Consider the following 18751-nt stretch of genomic DNA (forward strand, 5'->3'; position numbering starts at 1 on the left):
CGCCTGGGTGGCTCAGTTGGTTGGGCAGCTGCCTTCGGCTCAGGTCATGATCCCAGCGTCCTGGGATCGAGTCCCGCATCGGGCTCCTTGCTTGGCAGGGAGCCTGCTTCTCCCTCTGCCTCTGCCTGCCTTTCTGTCTGCCTGTGCTTGCTCTCTCTCTGATAAATAAATTAAAAAAAAAAAAATCTTTAAAAAAAAAAAAAAACTACTACAACTTGCTCTCTCCATTTATTTTTTTATTTTTATTTTTTTAAAAGATTTTATTTATTTATTTATTTGACAGACAGAGATCACAAGTAGGCAGAGAGGCTGGCAGAGAGAAGGAGGGGGATGCAGGCTCCCAGCTGAGCAGAGAGCCCAATGCGGGGCTCCGTCCCAGCCAGGAACCTGGGATCATGACCCGAGCTGAAGGCAGAGGCTCCAACCCACTGAGCCACCCGGGTGCCCCTCTCCATTTATTTTTAAAAATTTTTAAAAAATATTTTATTTATCAGAGAGAGAGAGAGACAGCAAGAGAGGGAACAAACAGGGAGAGTGGAAGAGGGAGAAGCAGGCTTCCCACCGAGCAGGGAGCCCCATGCAGGGCCTGATCCCAGGACTCTGGGATCATGACCTGAGCTAAAGGCAGATGTGTAATGACTGAGCCACCCAGGCGCCCCTACTTTTTTTTTTCCTGTTTTAAAATAATATCTATACCCAGCTGAAACTCACAAACCTGACATCGAGTCACACGCTCTTCTAACCATCTAGGCGCTCCTGATGCACCAAAGTTTTTAATTTTGATGAAATCCGATTTATCTATTTTTTTCTTTTCTGGCCTGTACTTTTGTTGTCATAGCTAAGAAATCATTGTCAGGGTGCGTGGATGGCTCAGTCAGTTAAGGGTCTGCCTTCATCTCAGGCCATGATCCCAGGGTTCTGGGATCAAGCCCCTTGTAGGAAATCCCTGCTCAGCAGGGAGTCTGCTTCTTTCTCTCTCTCTCCCCGTGTGTGCTTTCTCTCTTTCTCTAGCTCTCACACTCTCTCAAATAAATAAAATAGTTATTTAAAAATAAAAATACAGGGGCACCTGGGGGGCTTAGCCGTTGGGCATCTGCCTTCAGCTCAGGTCACGATCCCAGGGTCCTGGGATCGAGCCCCGCATCAGGCTCCCTGCTCAGCTGGAAGCCTGCTTCTCCCTCTCACACTTCCCTTGCTGGTGCTCCCTCTCTCGCATGCTGTCTCTCTCTGTGTCAAATAAAAAAAAAAATCCATCATTGTCATATCCAGGGTCACTAAGTACCCTGTTGAGTTTTCTTCTAAGAGTTTTATAATTTAAGTTTATAAGTTGAGGTGTTTGATCCATTTTGAGTTAATTTTCATATATGATGTGAAGTAATGCTCCAACTTTACTCTTGCATGTGGCTGTTCAGTTTCCCCCACACCACCTGTTGAAAAAATTGTCCTTTCCCCACTGAATAGTCTTGGTACCCTGGTTGAAGATCATTTGACCGTATGTGCAAAGGTTTTATTTCCAGGCTCCCTATTCTGTTGCATTCTATATGTCTCTTTTTATGCTAGTACCACACTCTTTTTTTTTTTTTTTTTTTAAGATTTTATTTATTTATTTGTCCGAGACAGAGGGAGAGAGAGTGAGTGAGCACAGGCAGACAGAGAGGCAGGCAGAGTCAGAGGGAGAAGCAGGGTCCCCACCGAGCGAGGAGCCTGATGTGGGACGTGATCCCAGGACCCTGGGATCATGACCCGAGCCGAAGGCAGCTGCTTAACCAACTGAGCCACCCAGGCGTCCCCCACACTCTTTTTGATTATAGTAGTTTTGCAGTAAGTTTTAAAATCAGGAAACGTGGGACGCCTGGGTGGCGCAGTTGGTTGGACGACTGCCTCTGGCTCAGGGCGTGATCCTAGAGTCCCAGGATCGAGTCCCACATCAGGCTCCCAGCTCCATGGGGAGTCTGCTTCGCTCTCTGACCTTCTCCTCGCTCATTCTCTCTCTCACTGTCTCTCTCTCTCAAATAAATAAAATAAAATCTTTAAAAAAAAAAATAAAAAAAAAATAAAATCAGGAAACGTGATTCCTTCAGTTTTGTTGTTTAGGAATTTTGGTTTTTCGGGATCCTTTGAGATTCCCTATACATTTCTGGAGAGGTTTTTTTATTTTGTTTGTTCATTTTTAGATTTCTGCAGCAATTGCCATTGGTTTTTTGTTAGGGATTACATTCAGCATGTAGATCTCTTGGGGTAGTATTGTCTTCTTAATGATATTAAGTCTTCCAATTTATCAATGTACGATGTTTTTTCATTTATTTGGGTCTTTAATTTCTTTTTTTGTTTGTTTTTAAAGATTTTATTTATTCATTTGTCAGAGAGAGGAGAGAGGAGAGCGAGCACAGGCAGACAGAGTGCACAGAGCAGCAGGCAGAGGCAGAGGGAGAAGCAGGCTCCCTGCCAAGCAAGGAGCCCAATGTGTGGGACTCGATCCCAGGACTCTGGGATCATGACCTGAGCTGAAGGTAGCTGCCTAACCAACTGAGCCACCCAGGCGTCCCAGGTCTTTAATTTCTTTAGAAGTCTTCTGTAGTTTTCAGAATACAAGTTTTCAACTCCTTAGTTAAATTGATTCTTCACCATTTTCTTTTCTTTTTAAAGATTTTATTTATTAGAAGGAGTGAGCAAGAGACTGAGCACAGGGGCGCCTGGGTGGCTCAGTGGATTAAGCCTCTGCCTTGGGCTCGCTTGGGTTGTGATCTCAGGGTCCTGGGGTTCAGGCCCGCATCAGGCTCTCTGCTTGGCGGGGAGCCTGCTTCCCCTTCTCTCTCTGCCTGCTTATGATCTCTCTCTGTCAAATAAATAAAATTTAAAAAAAAAGGAAAAAAGCGAGCACAAGCAGGAGGAGGGGCAAAGGGAGAGGATGAAGCAGGACTCCCTGCTGAGCGGGGAGCCTGACTCAGGCCTGGAGTTGGGGCTTGATCCCAGAATCCTGGGATCCTGACCTGAACTGAAGCAGCTTAACTGGCTGAGCCACCCAGGCCCCCTCATTCTTTTTGATACTATTGTAAATGGATTGTTTTCTTAATTTCCTTTTCAGATTGTTCACTGCTAGCCTATAGAAATGCAGCCGATTTTCGTGTGGCAATTTTGTATCCCGCAAATTTCCTGAATGTTTTTTATTACCTCTAACAGTGGTTTTGTGTGTATTTGGGTAATTTTGGGGATTTCTACATATAAGATTGTGTCTTCTGTAGACAGTTAACTACTTCTTAATTTGAATGCCTTTTATTTATTTATTTATTTTCATTTTCTCTGTCAAGAACTTCCCTTGTAATTTCTTTGACCTAGTAGTTGTTTAAGGGTATATTGTTTAATTTCCACAGATTTGTGAATTTTTCAGTTTTCTTTTTATTGCCTTACAGGATATAGAATTCTTAGTTGACAGTATTTTCTTTCAGGACTTTAAATATGTCATCCCACTGCCTTCTGGAGGATTCTGGAGAGAAACCAGCTGTTAATTTTAGTGAGAATCTCTAGTACAGTAGGAGTTGCTTCTCTCTTGCTGCTTTAAATATTCTCTTTGTCTTTGGGGTTCAATGGTTTAATCGTGTGTTTTTATTTTATAATGTGTCTGGGTTAATCCTCAAAGAAGGGCTCATTAGGCTTCTTTTACATGTATATTCATGGCTTTTCTCAGGTTTGAAAAGTTTTTGGCTGCTATTTTTTCAAATTTTTTTTCTGCCCTTGATTTTGCCTCTTCTCTTTCTGTAATGCATATATTATTATATTTAGTTGTGTCCCGCAGGTCCTTCAGACTCTACTTTTGGGGTGCATGGGTGGCTTAGTTGGTTCGGCGTCTGCCTTCAGCTCAGGTTGTGATCCCAGGGTTCTGGGATGCATTCCCAAGTTGGACTCCATACTCAGCAGGGAGTGTGTTTCTCCCTTTCCCTCTGCTCCTCCCCCTGCTTGTGCTCTCTCTCTCAAATAAAATAAATAAAATAAAAACAAAGAAAAGACTCTTTACTTTTCATTAGTTTTTATTTTTGATTTTTTTGCCTCCCAGGTTGAATAATCTCAATTTTTTTACGTTCAAAGTTCACTGATACTTCTTTTTGCTCAAATCTGTAGTTGAACCCCATTAGTGAGTTTTTCATTTCAGTTATTGTATTTTTCTGTTTTGAGATATTGAAGAATTTGTTTTGTCCTTTTTAAAATTTCTCTCTTTATTGGTATTTTCATTTTGTTCATGCATCATTTTCCTGAATCCCTTTGACCATGGTTTCCTTTAGTTCACTGAATGTATTTAAGACCGTTTATTTAATGTCTTTGATCAATAATAATTCCAGTGTTTTTGCTTCCTCAGGAATTTTTTTTATCCTTTTCTTTTTCTTGGGAGTAGTCATTAATTTTCTGTTTCTTTGTCTTGTAATTTTTAAATTAAAACCGGACACTTGAGTATTATGTTGTAATTTTACAAATCTGATTCTCCCACTTCACAGTGATTGCCAATTTTTGCTCCTTGAGTGTTAGAGACTTCTATTTGTGGCTTTTTCAAACTAATACTGGAAATGTGTGTCTATTTCTGTTCCATGATCTCTGCAGTTAGACAGTGACCTGATAAAGATTTCCTTAAATGACAAGCTCCCAAAAGGGGAAGAAAGTAAAAACAAGGACTGTCCTCTTAAATGTCCCTAGAAGCTGCTTCAGCCTGTGAGTATCGAAAGCAACGGTTACCGGCCTCTGCCTGCTCCTCAGTGATCAAAAGCAGCCATCATCAGTTGGAATACATATTTGGAGGACAAGGTCTTTATTGACCATCCTAGCCTCCAGCAAGCCTCACCAGAAATGAGGGCAGCCCTCCCACTGCTTCTTGCCCTAGGGTTGGAGGTTGGGTAGTTGATACACAAAAGGCTGACATTTACCAGAATTCACCTCTTCATCAAGTTCTACCTTGGAAGCGGCATGTTTTCCAGCTACACTCCAGGGTTCCAGAAGTTACTTTAGACCGTTCCTCCAAATTCAGTAGTGTTTTAGTGGAAGGGTGGGTTCCTGGAGCTTCCTACACTGCCATTTTCATGAAGTTACCCCAGTGAATTTTTAAATTTTTGATCTCCTTCTTTCGGCCTGTGGGTGGGGGAGGTGGCAGAAGGACAGGGAGAGAGAGAATTCCAAGCAGGCTCCAAACCTAGCACAGAGCCTGACATGGGGCTTGATCTCACAATCTTGAAATCATGACCTGAGCTGGAATCAAGAATTGGACGCGTAACTGATCGAGTCATCCAGGTGCCCCTAATTTTTGTTTTCTAATTTTTGGGGCTAGCATATAAAAATATAATTGAATTTTGTATACTGGCTTTTTGTATCCTGTCTTTGCTAAATTCACATATTAGTTTTAGAAGTTGTTTTGTAGATTCCTAAGTATTTTCTTTGTAAACAATCAGGTTCTCTATGGATTGAGAAAGTCTTATTTCTTCCTTTCTGTTCTTTATGCTTTTTATTTCTTTTTTCTTATTGCACTGGCTCATAAGTGTTGAGTAGAAATAGTGAGAATGGACATCTTTGTCTTATTTTGATTATATGAGGGAAATGTTCAAAATTTCACATTGATTATGATGTCAGCCCTAGGTTTTTCAAGTTTTTCATAAGTGTCCTTTATCAGTGAGGAAATTTCCTTCTACTTTTAGTTTGTGATTTTTTTTAAAGATTTTATTTATTTATTTGACAGAGATCACAAGTAGACAGAGAAGCAGGCAGAGAGAGAGGAGGAAGCAGGCTCCCTGCTAAGTAGAGAGCCCAATGCAGGGCTTGATCCCAGGACCCTGAGATCATGACCCAAGCCAAAGGTAGAGGCTTTAATCCACTGAGCCACCCAGGTGCCCCTAATTTGTGAGTTTTTAATCATAAATGGGTATTGAATTTTGTTGAGCTTTTTTCTTTATATATTGAGATATGATCTATGGTTTTATTCCTCATACTCCTGTAAATAAGATGAATTACATTGATTCTTCAGATATTTGATAAATCTTGCATTCCCCACTTTGTCATGATACATTACTCTTTTTATACATCACTGGATTTTTTTTACTAAAATTTTTTTGAAGGATTTTTGTGTTCATGAAAGATATTGGTTTATAATCTTTTTTCTTTTGTATGTATGTATGTTTTGGGTAATTTTGTTATCAAGGATAAAGGACTTCTTAAAACAATTGGAACGTGGTTTTTTTCTCCCTGTTTTCTGAAAGAATTTGTGCAAGATTGGTGCTATTTCTTCCTTAAATGTTTGATAGAATTAACTAATGAAACTATGTGTCTGGAGTTTTCCTTGTGGAAAGAGTTTTGATAGATTGCATTTTCTGGCTAGTTACAAGACCATTCAGATTTTATATTTTATATTTTATCTTGTGTAGATACAAGACCATTCAGATTTTATATTTTATCTTGTGTTAAGTTTTGTTAAGTTGTATTTTTCGAGGAGTTTGTCCTTATTATTCTTTTAATACCCTATGGGGTCTTTAGTGATACCACTTTTTTCATCCTGATAGTAGTATTTAATATGTTCTCTTTTTAGTGATCAGTTTCTCTAGAGGATTTATGAAATTTACTGATTTTTTTTTAAAGACCTACTTTTGATATTCTTTTTTTTAAAAAATATTTTATTTATTTGACAGAGAGAGAGAGAAATCACAAGTAGGCAGAGAGGAGGAAGCATGTTCCCCGCGGAGCAGAGAGCCTGACGCGGGGCTCGATCCCAGGACCCTGGGACCACGACCCAAGCCGAAGGCAGAGGCTTCAACCCACTGAGCCACCCAGGCGCCCCTACTTTTGATATTCTTAAACCCCCCTCTATTTTATTGAGACTGATTATATCTTTATTATATATTCTTCTGCTTACTTAGGTCTTTTTCTAGCCTTTTTTTTTTTTTTTTGGTCAGAGATAGAGCGAGAGGAGAGTGCCCAAGAAGGGGGAGCGGCAGGCAGAGGCAGAAGGAGAAGCAGGCTCTCCGCTCGGCAGGGAGACTGATGTGGGACTCCATCCAGGACCTTGGGATCATGACCTTAGCTGAAGGCAGATGCTTAGCTGACTGAGCCACCCAGGTGTTGTCCTGGTCTTTTTCTAGCTTCTTAAGGAGAACCTTAAGTCATTAATTTTATATTTCAAATACCTTAAAAGCTTAAAAGTTTTAGCATTGGTTTAGCTTCATCAGTATAGCATATACTTTTATTTTCTCATATAACATCTTACCCAAAAAAGTATCTAGGACACATCCAGTTAAGAAATGGGCAGAATACACGAATAGGCATTTTTCCAAAGAAAACATCCAGTGGCGAACAGACACATGAGAAGATCCTCAACGTCAGTCATCATCAGGAAAGTACAAATCAAAACCACAATGAGATACCACTTCACACCATTTTAGAATGGCTAAAATGAAAAACACAGGAAACAACAGAAGTTGGTAAGGATACAGAGAAAGGGGAACCCTTTTACACTGTTGGTGGGAATACAAACTGGTGCAGCCACTCTGGAAAACAGTATGGAGGTCCTCAGAAAGTTAAAAATAGAACTACCCTATGACCCAGCAGTTGCACTACTTAGGTATTTACCCAAAGGGTAAAAAAATACAGATTCAAAGGGATACATGCACCCCAGTGGTATGTATCTACAATACTAAGCCGTGAAAAAGAATGAAATCTTGCCATTGACACTGATGTGGATGGAGCTACAGTGTATTATGCTGAGTGAAATGAGTCAGAGAAAGACACTTGTATGTGAAATTTTTTTAAACAAATGAACATATGGGAAGGAAAAAAAGAGGGAAGCAAACCATAAGAGACTCTAACAATAGAGAACAAATTGAGGGTTGATGGAGGGAAGTGGGTGGGGGATGGTTATTTAAGGAGGGCACTTGTTATAATGAGCACTGGGCATTATATGTAAGTAATGAATCATTAAACTCTATTCCTAAAACCAATATTATCTATATGTTACTTAACTATATTACCTAACTAGAATTTAAGTAAAAATTCAGAAAGAAAAAAAAAGATTTGAGACTAGGACAGATAGTCTCAAATCTAAGTTCTTGACAGAGAAAATAGTTGAATTGGTGTATTGAAGGATTAACAACTTGTTTTTTTTTAAGATTTTTATTTATTTATTTGACAGACAGAGATCACAAGTAGCAGAGAGGCAGGCAGAGAGAGAGGAGGAAGCAGGCTCCCTGCAGAGCAGAGAGCCCGATGCGGGCCTTGATCCCAGGACCCCGGGATCATGACCTGAGCCGAAAGCAGAGGCTTTAACCCACTGAGCCACCCAGGCGCCCAGGATTAACAACTTGTTAATCATGAGATTGATGTTTGCTTCCAGGTTGAGTTCCACTCTTTTTCTTTTTCACATGTTCCTGACTCCCAGAATCCTGAGAGTTCTACATGTTCAGGCTCAGTTCCTTATGTCACTTGAAGATCAGGGAAGGAAGCAAAGAGATTTGGGACCCACTCTTATGGAATGATGTTTCTTTGGAGACATCTCTGCACTTACCTAAGTTGGGACATTGTTGATGGGTTTATGTGGATGAAAGTTGATCCCTCTCTATTTGGAACTGTGTGCTGTCTGTAGGGTTGTTCGAAGTATTTTCTGATGTTTAAAGCTGTTTTTTAGAGCATGTGCAACACATTAGGCAGTGGGAGAATCTTTTTATTTTGGGTGGGGCGAGAGGGAGATAATGTTAAGCAGGCTCCACTTCTGGTACGGAGCACCACATGGGGCTCGATCTCACAATCCTGAGATCATGACCTGAGCCGAAATCAAGAGTTGGATGCCCAGCTGACTGAACCACCCAGGTGCCTCTAACTGTAGTCATTCTGGTGTTTCACTGGAGGGTAGAAGACAGATGGAATGGTAATCCGCTTGAAGCTTTCAAACTCTTGCATTTTGTGAGGCATTAAACAGGTCATTTACCTCTTATTATAGGCTTTCCCCACACTCACTTTTCACATTGCTCATCTGCTTGTAGGTACCTGGTAATCAAGTCATAACCCAATAGATGTTCAGATATGTCATTGTATCACCCCCAGTAGGATGTAGTTTTAAATGGAGGGAGGATCTGTCAGTTTTATGCCCTTAAATCTGCTCATATTGTTTTCTGAATGTGTGACTGTATGAGGAATTATGCTGTTTGGCCTTGACGGGGAGAGGTCTTCCAGGAGGCAGGAACATAGTATACCAAGAACCTAGTGCTTGGGGGAGACCTCCTGAGTTGGTCACAGCCCATATGCGGGATGTACATAGCAGCAGATTATCCCAAGAGCAAAACTCAGTGGAGCTTTATTCTGTGGTGGACCCTTTCATCATTTCCCCCAGCTACAGCTGAAAATAGTCCAATGTCCATGTCTGAGTAATCTGTTCTTTGATCATATTTTCAGATAATCTGTAGAGTAGTACAGCATCAAAATGTTTAATTGTGTGATTTCACTACCAGAAAACACGCCTCTGGGTTGTAGCCATAACTTGATTTTTAGGTATATGCTGTCTCTTGGTGCATCTTTTAAAATAGTTCAGAATTCTGTGATTTAAAACCCCTTTGGAGTTCTAACAGATTTGTGGTATCAGTGAGATACTACAAGAAAGACAGGAGCTATTTCATGGTTGCATAATTCCTTATTCTGGAGATGTTTCTTGTTTGAAGCTGGTAATCATTTTTTTAATGGGGGTGGGTTCTAAATGAGGCCCCCAAATAATCTAAAAAGCTCAGTGCTGTGACCAGAGCTTTGGGTTCCCCTCTCCTAGGTGTAAGAGATTTTATTTCCACATTTTACCTCTTTCATCGCAGAACACATGTGAATATCCCTAGTGCAGGGTAGCAGATTTGTAGCTGGAATGACCTCCAGCTATAAACCCAGTTATAGCTATTTGAAATGCTGGTGAGTGATAAGAAGTATTGTTCTTTTGTTTCTGTTCTGCAACAGAGCAGACTTTATTCAAAAGATATTGTGAGGGAAAGCCCCAAGTAGAGGTGTCTATATCCATTTTCCAGTCACCTCACTTCACCTCTGCCTCAGTCCTGTCAGCTTGCCCCCGCTGTGCTCAGCTTTACCAGCGGAGCTACAGTAGGTTGGAGGTGGAGAGAAGAGACGAGAGTTACTGGTCACATCTAAAATCGAGGTTGTAGGGGCGCCTGGGTGGCTCAGTGGGTTAAGCCTCTGCCTTTGGCCCAGGTCATGATCTCAGGGTCCTGGGATCAAGCCCCGCATAGGGCTCTGCTCATCAGGGAGCCTGCTTCCCCCTCTCTCTCTGCCTGCCTCTCTGCCTGTGATATCTCTCTCTCTGTCAAATAAATAAAATCTTTTTTTTAAAAAATTGTATTTATTTGACAGAGAGAGAACACAAGCAGGGGGAGTTGGAGAAGGAGAAGCAGGCCTCCCACAGAGCAGGGAGCCCGCTGTGGGGGGCTTGATCCCAGGACCCTGGGATCACGACCTGAGCCAAAGGCAAATGCTTAAAGACTGAACCACCCAGGTGCCCCTCAAATAAATAAAATCTTAAAAAAAAAAAAAGTCAAGATTGTGAGAACAGGCCTGGTACTGTCCCTCTGCATCTTTTTTTCAGTTGTGCAGAAGCTTCTCTTCAGTTTTGGGTCTTCAGTTAGCTCAGTAGCATGAGATAAGTCCAGGAGGTTCCTCATTCCATTTTTTTTTCTTTTTTTTAAGATTCCATTTATTTATTTGACAGAGAGATCACAAGTAGTCAAAGAGGCAGGCAGAGAGAGAGGGGGAAGCAGGCTCCCCGCCAAGCAGAGAGCCCGACACGGTGCTCGATCCCGGGACCCTGAGATCATGACCTGAGCCGAAGGCAGAGGCTCAACCCACTGAGCTACCCAGGCGCCCCTCTCATTCCATATTTTAGCAGTTTAGTCTCATTTTAAGTGTTCTCTGGTTTTTGGTTTTTTTTTTTTTTTTAAAGATTTTATTTATTTATTTATTAGAGAAGGGCGTGGGGGGGAGAGCAAGCACAGGCAGACAGAATGGCAGGCAAAGGGAGAGGGAGAAGCAGGCTCCCTGCCAAGCAAGGAGCCCGATGTGGGACTCGATCTCAGGACGTTGGGATCATGACCTGAGCCGAAGGCAGCTGCTTAACCAACTGAGCCACCCAGGCATCCCTGGTTTTGTTTTTTAGAACACCTTTTTTTTTTTTTTTTTTAAAAAAAGATTTATTTATTTATTTATTTGACAGAGAGAGAGAGAGAGAGAGAGAGAGAGAGATCACAAGTAGGCAGAGAGGCAGGCAGGCAGAGAGAGAGGAGGAAGCAGGCTCCCCGCAGAGCAGAGAGTCCAAAGTGGGGCTCGATCCCAGGACCCTGGGATCATGACTAGAGCCGAAGGCAGAGGCTTTAACCCACTGAGCCACCCAGGCACCCCTAGAACACTTTATCTTATCCTTTTACATGTGTACTTTCTAGGCTTGACCGTGTTTAGATTCACTTGTAAATGTGTGAGGCAGAAACTTACCTGGCTTAGATACGGGTCACCTGAAGAATTTAGTCCCAGCAGAGGGATTCCTGCAGCTTCTTGTTAAAGAATAATCCCACACAAACTGTGAGTAGGCCATGTTTCAGGTGAGAAGGATGAGGCACCTTTCTTCTTTCTTTTGGTGTTTTCTCATTTTGATTTCCCCTGTACCACTTTGGACCTATGTTCTTAAAATTCTGTCCTCAACCACCCCACCCCCCTCCCCTCTTTGAAAGCACAGTTGAGACACTTACAAAAGGACCCCCCACCCCCACCCCCGCCACCGCCGCTAAGATTTTATTTATTTATTTGACAGAGTACAAGCAGGGGGTAGCAGGAGAGGGAGATGAAGGTTCCCTGCTGAGCAGGGATCATAACCAGTGCCAGAGGCAGATGCTTGACCAACTGAGCCATCCAGGCATCCCAACACTTTTTAAAGGATCTTTACTGAAAATACCTATCTATATATCTGAGTAAGTATTGGGTTTCTAGTCTTTAGAAATCTGGTAAAAAACAGGAAGGGGGATCACTGGATTCTATCTTCTCTCTTTGTTCTAAATTAATTCTGTTCTGCCTGTTTCTTGATGGGCTGGCACATTACAGGCCTCCTGCCAAGTTTCCTTTTCTCCTTGCTCCCTGTTTGCTGTCCGCCTGGTGTCCTCAGGACTATGCCACTGTGTCCCTTGCTCCTGGGACAGGACCCAAAAGTCTAAACAATCCTTCATCTCTTCTCTGAGGACAAACAACAAAATAGATACCTTTAAACCTTTTTTTCCTTTCTTATTTCAAATGTCCCAGATTGCTTTAGGCTTCTGCGCGGATTTCTGGTTTCTGGATTGATATGCCTGTCCCTGGTTAGATCGGTAGGGCAGGCTTAGATTGGTAACCCTGTGTACCTTGAGAACAGTCCTTACATTTCCTTCCTCCTCAAAGGCGAGCTTTGTGAGCAAGTGCTTGAAACAGTCCCCAGGATTGAGGGAAGGGGGATTGTTGTCTTTCTGTCACAAACACCTAATCTGTATCAGCACCTATGGGCATATGTAAAAGCAAGAACGGACTTGAATTTAGGAAATCCGCAGGTTCCCTTGGTTCTGTGCTTTAGAGACAAAAGTGCTTTTGTGTTAGTTTTCTGCTTCAGGTTTTTCCTCCATGAATTTGAGGGTATTTTGTTATCTTTTCATGTCACAGTCTGTATCAATTTATTATTTCTTAAATTCGTTAGGGGCACCTGGGTGGCTCAGTGGGTTAAAGCCTCTGCCTTCAGCTCAGGTCGTGGTCCCAGGGTCCTGGGATCGAGCCCCACATTGGGCTCTCTGCTTGGTGAGGAGCCTGCCTCCCCTCCACCCCCCGCCTGCCTCTCTGCCTACCTGTGATCTTTCTCTGTCGAATAAATAAATTAAAAAAAATAAAATTCATTAGAAATAAGTGTTCACAGAGTCCAGTGATCTGTAACCCAAGCTTTGTGTGGTGGTCTTCTCTGTTGGAGTGACTTATCCATTGTGTTCTTTTCAATTAAGAATGATTTTGCTCTTTTGTCCCTTGGATCATATCAGAGTAAATAGTAAACCAGAGATACAGTATTGCCAACATTTTACTTAGCATTCCTGACTTAACAAGTTTAATTTTTTTCAAAACCTAAATTTCATATGATTTTTTGAAGGGCACGATACTTTGTCATTATGCTTTTAGTGCTTAAGTGGATCTGTTTCAATTTTTTTTTTAAGATTTTATTTATTTATTTGACAGAGAAATCACAAGTAGGCAGAGAGGCAGGCAGAGAGAGAGGGAAGCAGACTCTCTGCTGAGCAGAGAGCCAGATGCGGGGCTCTATCCCAGGACCCTGAGATCATAACCTGAGCCGAAGGCAGAGCGCCCAGGCGCCCCAATTTTTTTTTTTAAATTTTAATTTTTTTTAGGTAAACTCCACGCTCAATGTGGGGCTTGAACTGATGACCCTGAGACTGGGTGTTGCATGCTCTACTGACTGCATCAGCCAGGTGCCCCCAATTTCGGAAGAGGTAATAGAAATACTGGATTAATAAACCAGTTTTGAGGAAATGTGCAAATATGCCTGTGCAGTGTGATGGCAGCAGGTATGCTTCTCTTTACAAAAAGATTCATATCAAACCCAAGTGCTTAATCTGAGGCTATAAAAACTTGTTGTCCATAGAATTTGAAATTTTAACCAAGCTTCTTGGAGTGCATGTGTCTGCCTGCCCGACTCTTGAACTTGGGGAGCAGGTATTGCTCTTGCTGTGGAGACAGTGCCTTACTGCTTCTTAAAATAGTCCTGACCTTGTCCACCATCATATCTGATTGCAATTTCTCTTTCTTTGCCAGGGCCTTTATTCATTGCCACTTTCTAGGCTTGCGGTGTTGTTGAATTAAACAAACAGAAAAGCTGTTTATATTGTGCCTCTTAATTTTAGGTCCTTCCGTAAAGCTTTATTATTTGATAAAAATTTTAAAGGTTTATAGGTAATTTATGGTTTGGGTTGCTGTTGTGAATGGGATGTATTTAAATAGTTTTTATTTTCTAATTTTTTGTTGGTATAGGAGAATACTATTGATTTTTTTTTTCCTTATAAGTAAACTCTAACTTACAGTAAAGGTCACAGTCCAAGGACACAGCTCATTGGATATTTATAGTATTCGCCTATGTCGCCTCCACCGTTGCACCCCTTCTTAATTAGGATTTTCCCCAAGTAACCACTGTTGTGGTCTCCGTAATCATTTTGAATTTTATGGGAGTAGAATCACACCACATAGTCTCTTTAGTGTCTAGATTTTTTCTTGCTATAGCCTGCCTGTGAGATTCATTTGTATTGTGTGTGGCAGTAATTGGTACTTTTTCATTTCTGTGTGGGAGTCCATAATATGAATGTACCACAGTTATCCGTTTAAATTGTTGTTGTTTTTTTTTAAAGATTTTATTTATTTATTTGACAGAGACCACAAGTAGGCAGAGAGAGAGAGAGAGAGAGAAGCAGGATCCCTGCTGAGCAGAGAGCCCTATGCGGGACTCGATCCCAGTACCCTGAGATCATGACCTGAGCCGAAGGCAGCAGCTTAGACCCACTGAGCCACCCAGGCGCCCACGTTTAAATTGTTTTTAAAAGATTTTATTTATTAGGGAGAGAGAGAAAGTGTGCTCACAAGCACGAGCAGGGGGCAGGGAGTAGGGTGGACGGAGGGGGAAGGAGAAGCAGGTTCCCTGCTGAGCAGGGAGCCCGATGTGGGGCTGGATGCCAGGACCCTGGGATCATGACCTGAACTGAAGACAGCTGCTTAATGACTTGAGCCACCTTGAGCCACCCAGGCATCCCTAGTTGTTTTCCTTTTTTAAAGCAAAACCCTAAGTGAGATGAAATAACTGTCAGATTTTATTAGAGTTTGTAAATTAATAAACGGGGGATACTTAATTCTGTAAAAAAATTACAATGGAGGGGTGCCTGGATGGCTCAGTTGATAAAACATCTGCCTTCAGCTCAGGTCATGGTCCCAGGCTCCTGGGATCGAGCTCCGCATCGGGCTCCCTGCTCAGCGGGCAGTCTCCTTCTCTCTCTGCCCCTCCCCCGACTCATGCATGCACGTTTTCTCTCTCACTCTCAAATAAAATCTTTAAAAGAAATAAAAAAGGAAAACAGTTATTGTAATATACACATTTTAGCAGTATCAGAAAATTTATATGTTCAAGGAGTTAGTGTCTATAATCAGAAAGTCAACCTAATTATTGTAATTAATATCTTTGCAGTGTACATTTATTTTCATTTGTTGCTGTCTGCTGGTGAAAAAGCTCATTCTCAGCAAGTTCTTTTTAAGAATATCCTTCTCATTTTATGCAGTAAATGTGGAACCAAAGTGTCTTAAAGCAAACGAAGGACAGAGACTCCTGTAGCTGGTGGTGTATGGTCTCCTAGGCAGAGCAGTGGAACCCCTTGACTTCTAGGAGAGCAGTCCATTCATAAAGTGACAGAATTTTAACCATTTTAATAGAAACTTCAGTGATCCAGAGTAACTGATTCAAACTACATTATTTCTCTGAACACCAGTCATCAAAATATATGGAGCGAATTGCGGTTACTTCAGCCCCCCTTAGTCCAGCATCCACGTTTGTGAAGATTATCTTCTGCTCCTTTCCTCCAAGTGTTACCCCCTGCTCTGTTCCTAGGGCTGGTGATAGTGTTGGAAAAACATGTAGCTATCGCTGACAACCCCACAAATCAAGCCAGTAGTCCTTTGGTTAGGGTCCAGTTTTTTTTATAAGACAAAAGAGAACCCAGTATTTAGGGCATAGGTGTTATCTACTGGGTTATATAATTTCAATCACAATGATTTAGCTAAAACTCAGAACTTAATCTTGTCCCAAGTTTTTGTTTTGGCAAACCAAAGCCTACCTTGGTGCTATATTTTCCCCCTCTCCCCCTTTGCCTGATTCAGACCCTAATGCAAACAACCTAATAAAAAAAGACCTGGCAATCAACACACAGTGGTCTTTAATGCATAAATGTTAGATTATCTTGATTTGGTTCCATTTGAGATTGTGTTCATTAGAAAGGAACTTTACTGGGGCCCCTGGCTGGCCCTGGCTGGCTCTACTGGTAGAGCATGTGACTCTTGCTTTCAGGGTTGTGAGTTGCAGCCCCACATTAGGTATAGAGATTACTTAAAAATAAAAACCTTTTAAAAAGGAAGAAAGGAGCTTTATTACTAAATACTGAAATGTATCAGGCTTCTGCAGTGGGAATTTTCTTATTTTTAAACATTTAAAAAGGAAGAAAGGAGCTTTATTACTAAATACTGAAATGTATCAGGCTTCTGCAGTGGGAATTTTCTTATTTTTAAACATTTAAAATCTAGTACACATAGTGCTACAAACTGTTCCATAGGAAAAAAGTGCAAGCTCCTTTTCATAAAAACAAGATTTCCTTACCAAATAATCATACAAGTCTCACAGAAACGGTGACGTCTCACCAGAAAAAGAGAGCAGATACTCTGGAGGCAGAGCTTTAAACACTGATCATGATTTCTGTGTTCAAGCCCCTCTCTCCCAGCCTGCCCAGATCTGTATGTTGAAACCTAATCCCCAGTGTGATGATATTTGGAGGTGGTGACGGCTTTCTTTGGGGGGTGTGAGTGTATGTGTTAGAAACTTTATTTTCCATCAACCTTCTTTGGTATGTTCTGACAATAATTATGATTGCTTCGGTCTTTAGTCATGACCAGAAGGTACTTACTAACTTGCTGGTTTCATCGTACCTGGTTACTTGGCCTTTTTTTTTTTTTTTTTTTTTTTTTTTTAAGATTTTATTTATTTGACAGAGAGAGACACAGCGAGAGAGGGAACACAAGCAGGGACAGTGGGAGAGGGAGAAGCAGGCTTCGTGCTGAGTAGGGAGGCCAAGGGAGGGCTCGATCCCAGGACCCTGGGGTCGTGACCTTAGCCGAAGGCAGGCGCTTAACGATTGAGCCACCCAGGTGCCCTGATTACTTGGTCTTATTGTGCAAGAAGATCCTCAGGTTGGCTGTTGGCATCCCCAGAATGTTAGTCCTGTGACCATGTTGCATTGCATGATCAAAATATTGTGGTGACTTCTTGGTGGTATTGACACTGAACAGCTTGGAGGTCTGATGGGCTTGGAGATGCTGAAGGTAGTGGCATTGTGAAAAAAATATAGAAGGCTTTGACAGTGACAGCCAGGGGTCGGAGCGTCAGCATACTACTTGACTGGGCGATGCAGTTAAGTCATGGCCTATAGAGGGGCTGAGATTATAATGGAATATTCTAGATAGAGGCTTCTAACTGCAGCTAATTCTGGAGTGGGGTGGAGGATAAATCTGGGCATCGCTTTCCTTCGGATGCCTCCCAGGTGACTAATGCACCACTGGGGAAGAGGAGGCTCTCTGTGTTGTGAGTGGGGGGAGGGTGTGTGCAGCAGAGCTGCAGGTGATCGGACTGCTGTCCGGGGGCTCAAATGAGGCCCCTTTGGGATACTCATTCTTGCCTAATGGTTTGAAAATATTGCCTTTGTTAATTACCTCTTCTGCAGAAACTTGGGGAACTTTCAAAAACTTGGTTCCTGGTGGTTGGTTTTTTTTTTTTTTTTTTTCTGTTTATTCTTCCTTGTTCAGTTTAGCAGTGGTTCCAAGAAATGGCTCCAGCCATTTCCTTTTTCTTTCTAGTCTCTTGGCATGGTTTTAGACTGTTCGCTTTCTTTTGTTCCTGTTTGTCCTTGAAGTATTTACATGCTTTAGAAGTTCCACAGGAAGGGAAGATAATGCTGCTGTAGCTCTTATCTGAAACAAGTGTGTCTGCATGAAAAGAGTGGACAAGTCTTTTTTTTTTTTTAATTTATTTTTAAAGTAGCCCCTGTGTGGGGCTCGAACTCAACCCCAAGACCAAGAGTTGCTTCTCTAGGGGCGCCTGGTGGCTCAGTGGGTTAAGCCTCTGCCTTCGGCTCCGGTCATAATCCCAGGGTCTTGGGATCAAGCCCCACATCGGGCTCTCTGCTCAGCAGGGAGCCTGCTTCCTCCTCTCTCTCTCAGCCTGCCTCTCTGCCTAATTGTGGTCTCTTGTCTGTCAAATAAATAAATAAAATCTTTAAAAAAAAAAAAAAGTTGCTTCTCTACTGACTGAGCCAGCCAGGTGCCCTGTGAGTGGACAAATGTTATGTAGAAATGGCAGAATGAGAAATTGCAGTTGTGCTCAAGGGATTAAGGAATATTTTTGGTACTAAGGGAGAATTTCTCTCTCTGAGCTGTGCTAATTACAAAGCAAAGTGATTTTTACGGAAAGAAAAGACTGCAAATCCTAATGTAGCTCAGTGCATAGATTTGTGAGGTATTTATAATGCGCAGATTATTGTATCTAAACTTTTTCTCCTCCTTAAATGAGCTCTTGTGACATTTGCACTGGGTGTTGTCTGGTTGGTCTTTTTTAAAACAGAAATATTAAAAAAATATGTTTTTATTAGTCTCAATCTAGAAATCATTCTATTCCCTATTGGGTATTTACCCAAAGAATATGAAAACAGTAATTCGGAAGGTTATATGCACCCCTGTGTTTATTTCAGCATTATTTACAATAGCCAGATAATGGTAGCGGCCTGAATGTTACCCATAGGTGAATGAATAAGGAGGATATAGTATGTATATACAGTGGAGTGTTACTCAGCCACGAACTAGAAGGAAACCTTGCTATTTGCAACAACACAGATGGATCTAGAGTATAATGTTAAGTGAAATAAGCTCATCAGAGGAA

General features: G+C 41.7%; 1 protein-coding gene across 2 annotated transcripts in view; it reads left to right on the plus strand.

The window, feature by feature from the left end:
• Positions 1 to 18751, plus strand: part of IP6K1 (inositol hexakisphosphate kinase 1) — a 66318-nt gene that overhangs the window by 19716 nt on the left and 27851 nt on the right. The window lies entirely within an intron of this gene.

This window comes from Neovison vison, chromosome 6, assembly GCF_020171115.1.
Source record: "Neovison vison isolate M4711 chromosome 6, ASM_NN_V1, whole genome shotgun sequence".
NCBI classification, from domain to species: domain Eukaryota; kingdom Metazoa; phylum Chordata; class Mammalia; order Carnivora; family Mustelidae; genus Neogale; species Neogale vison.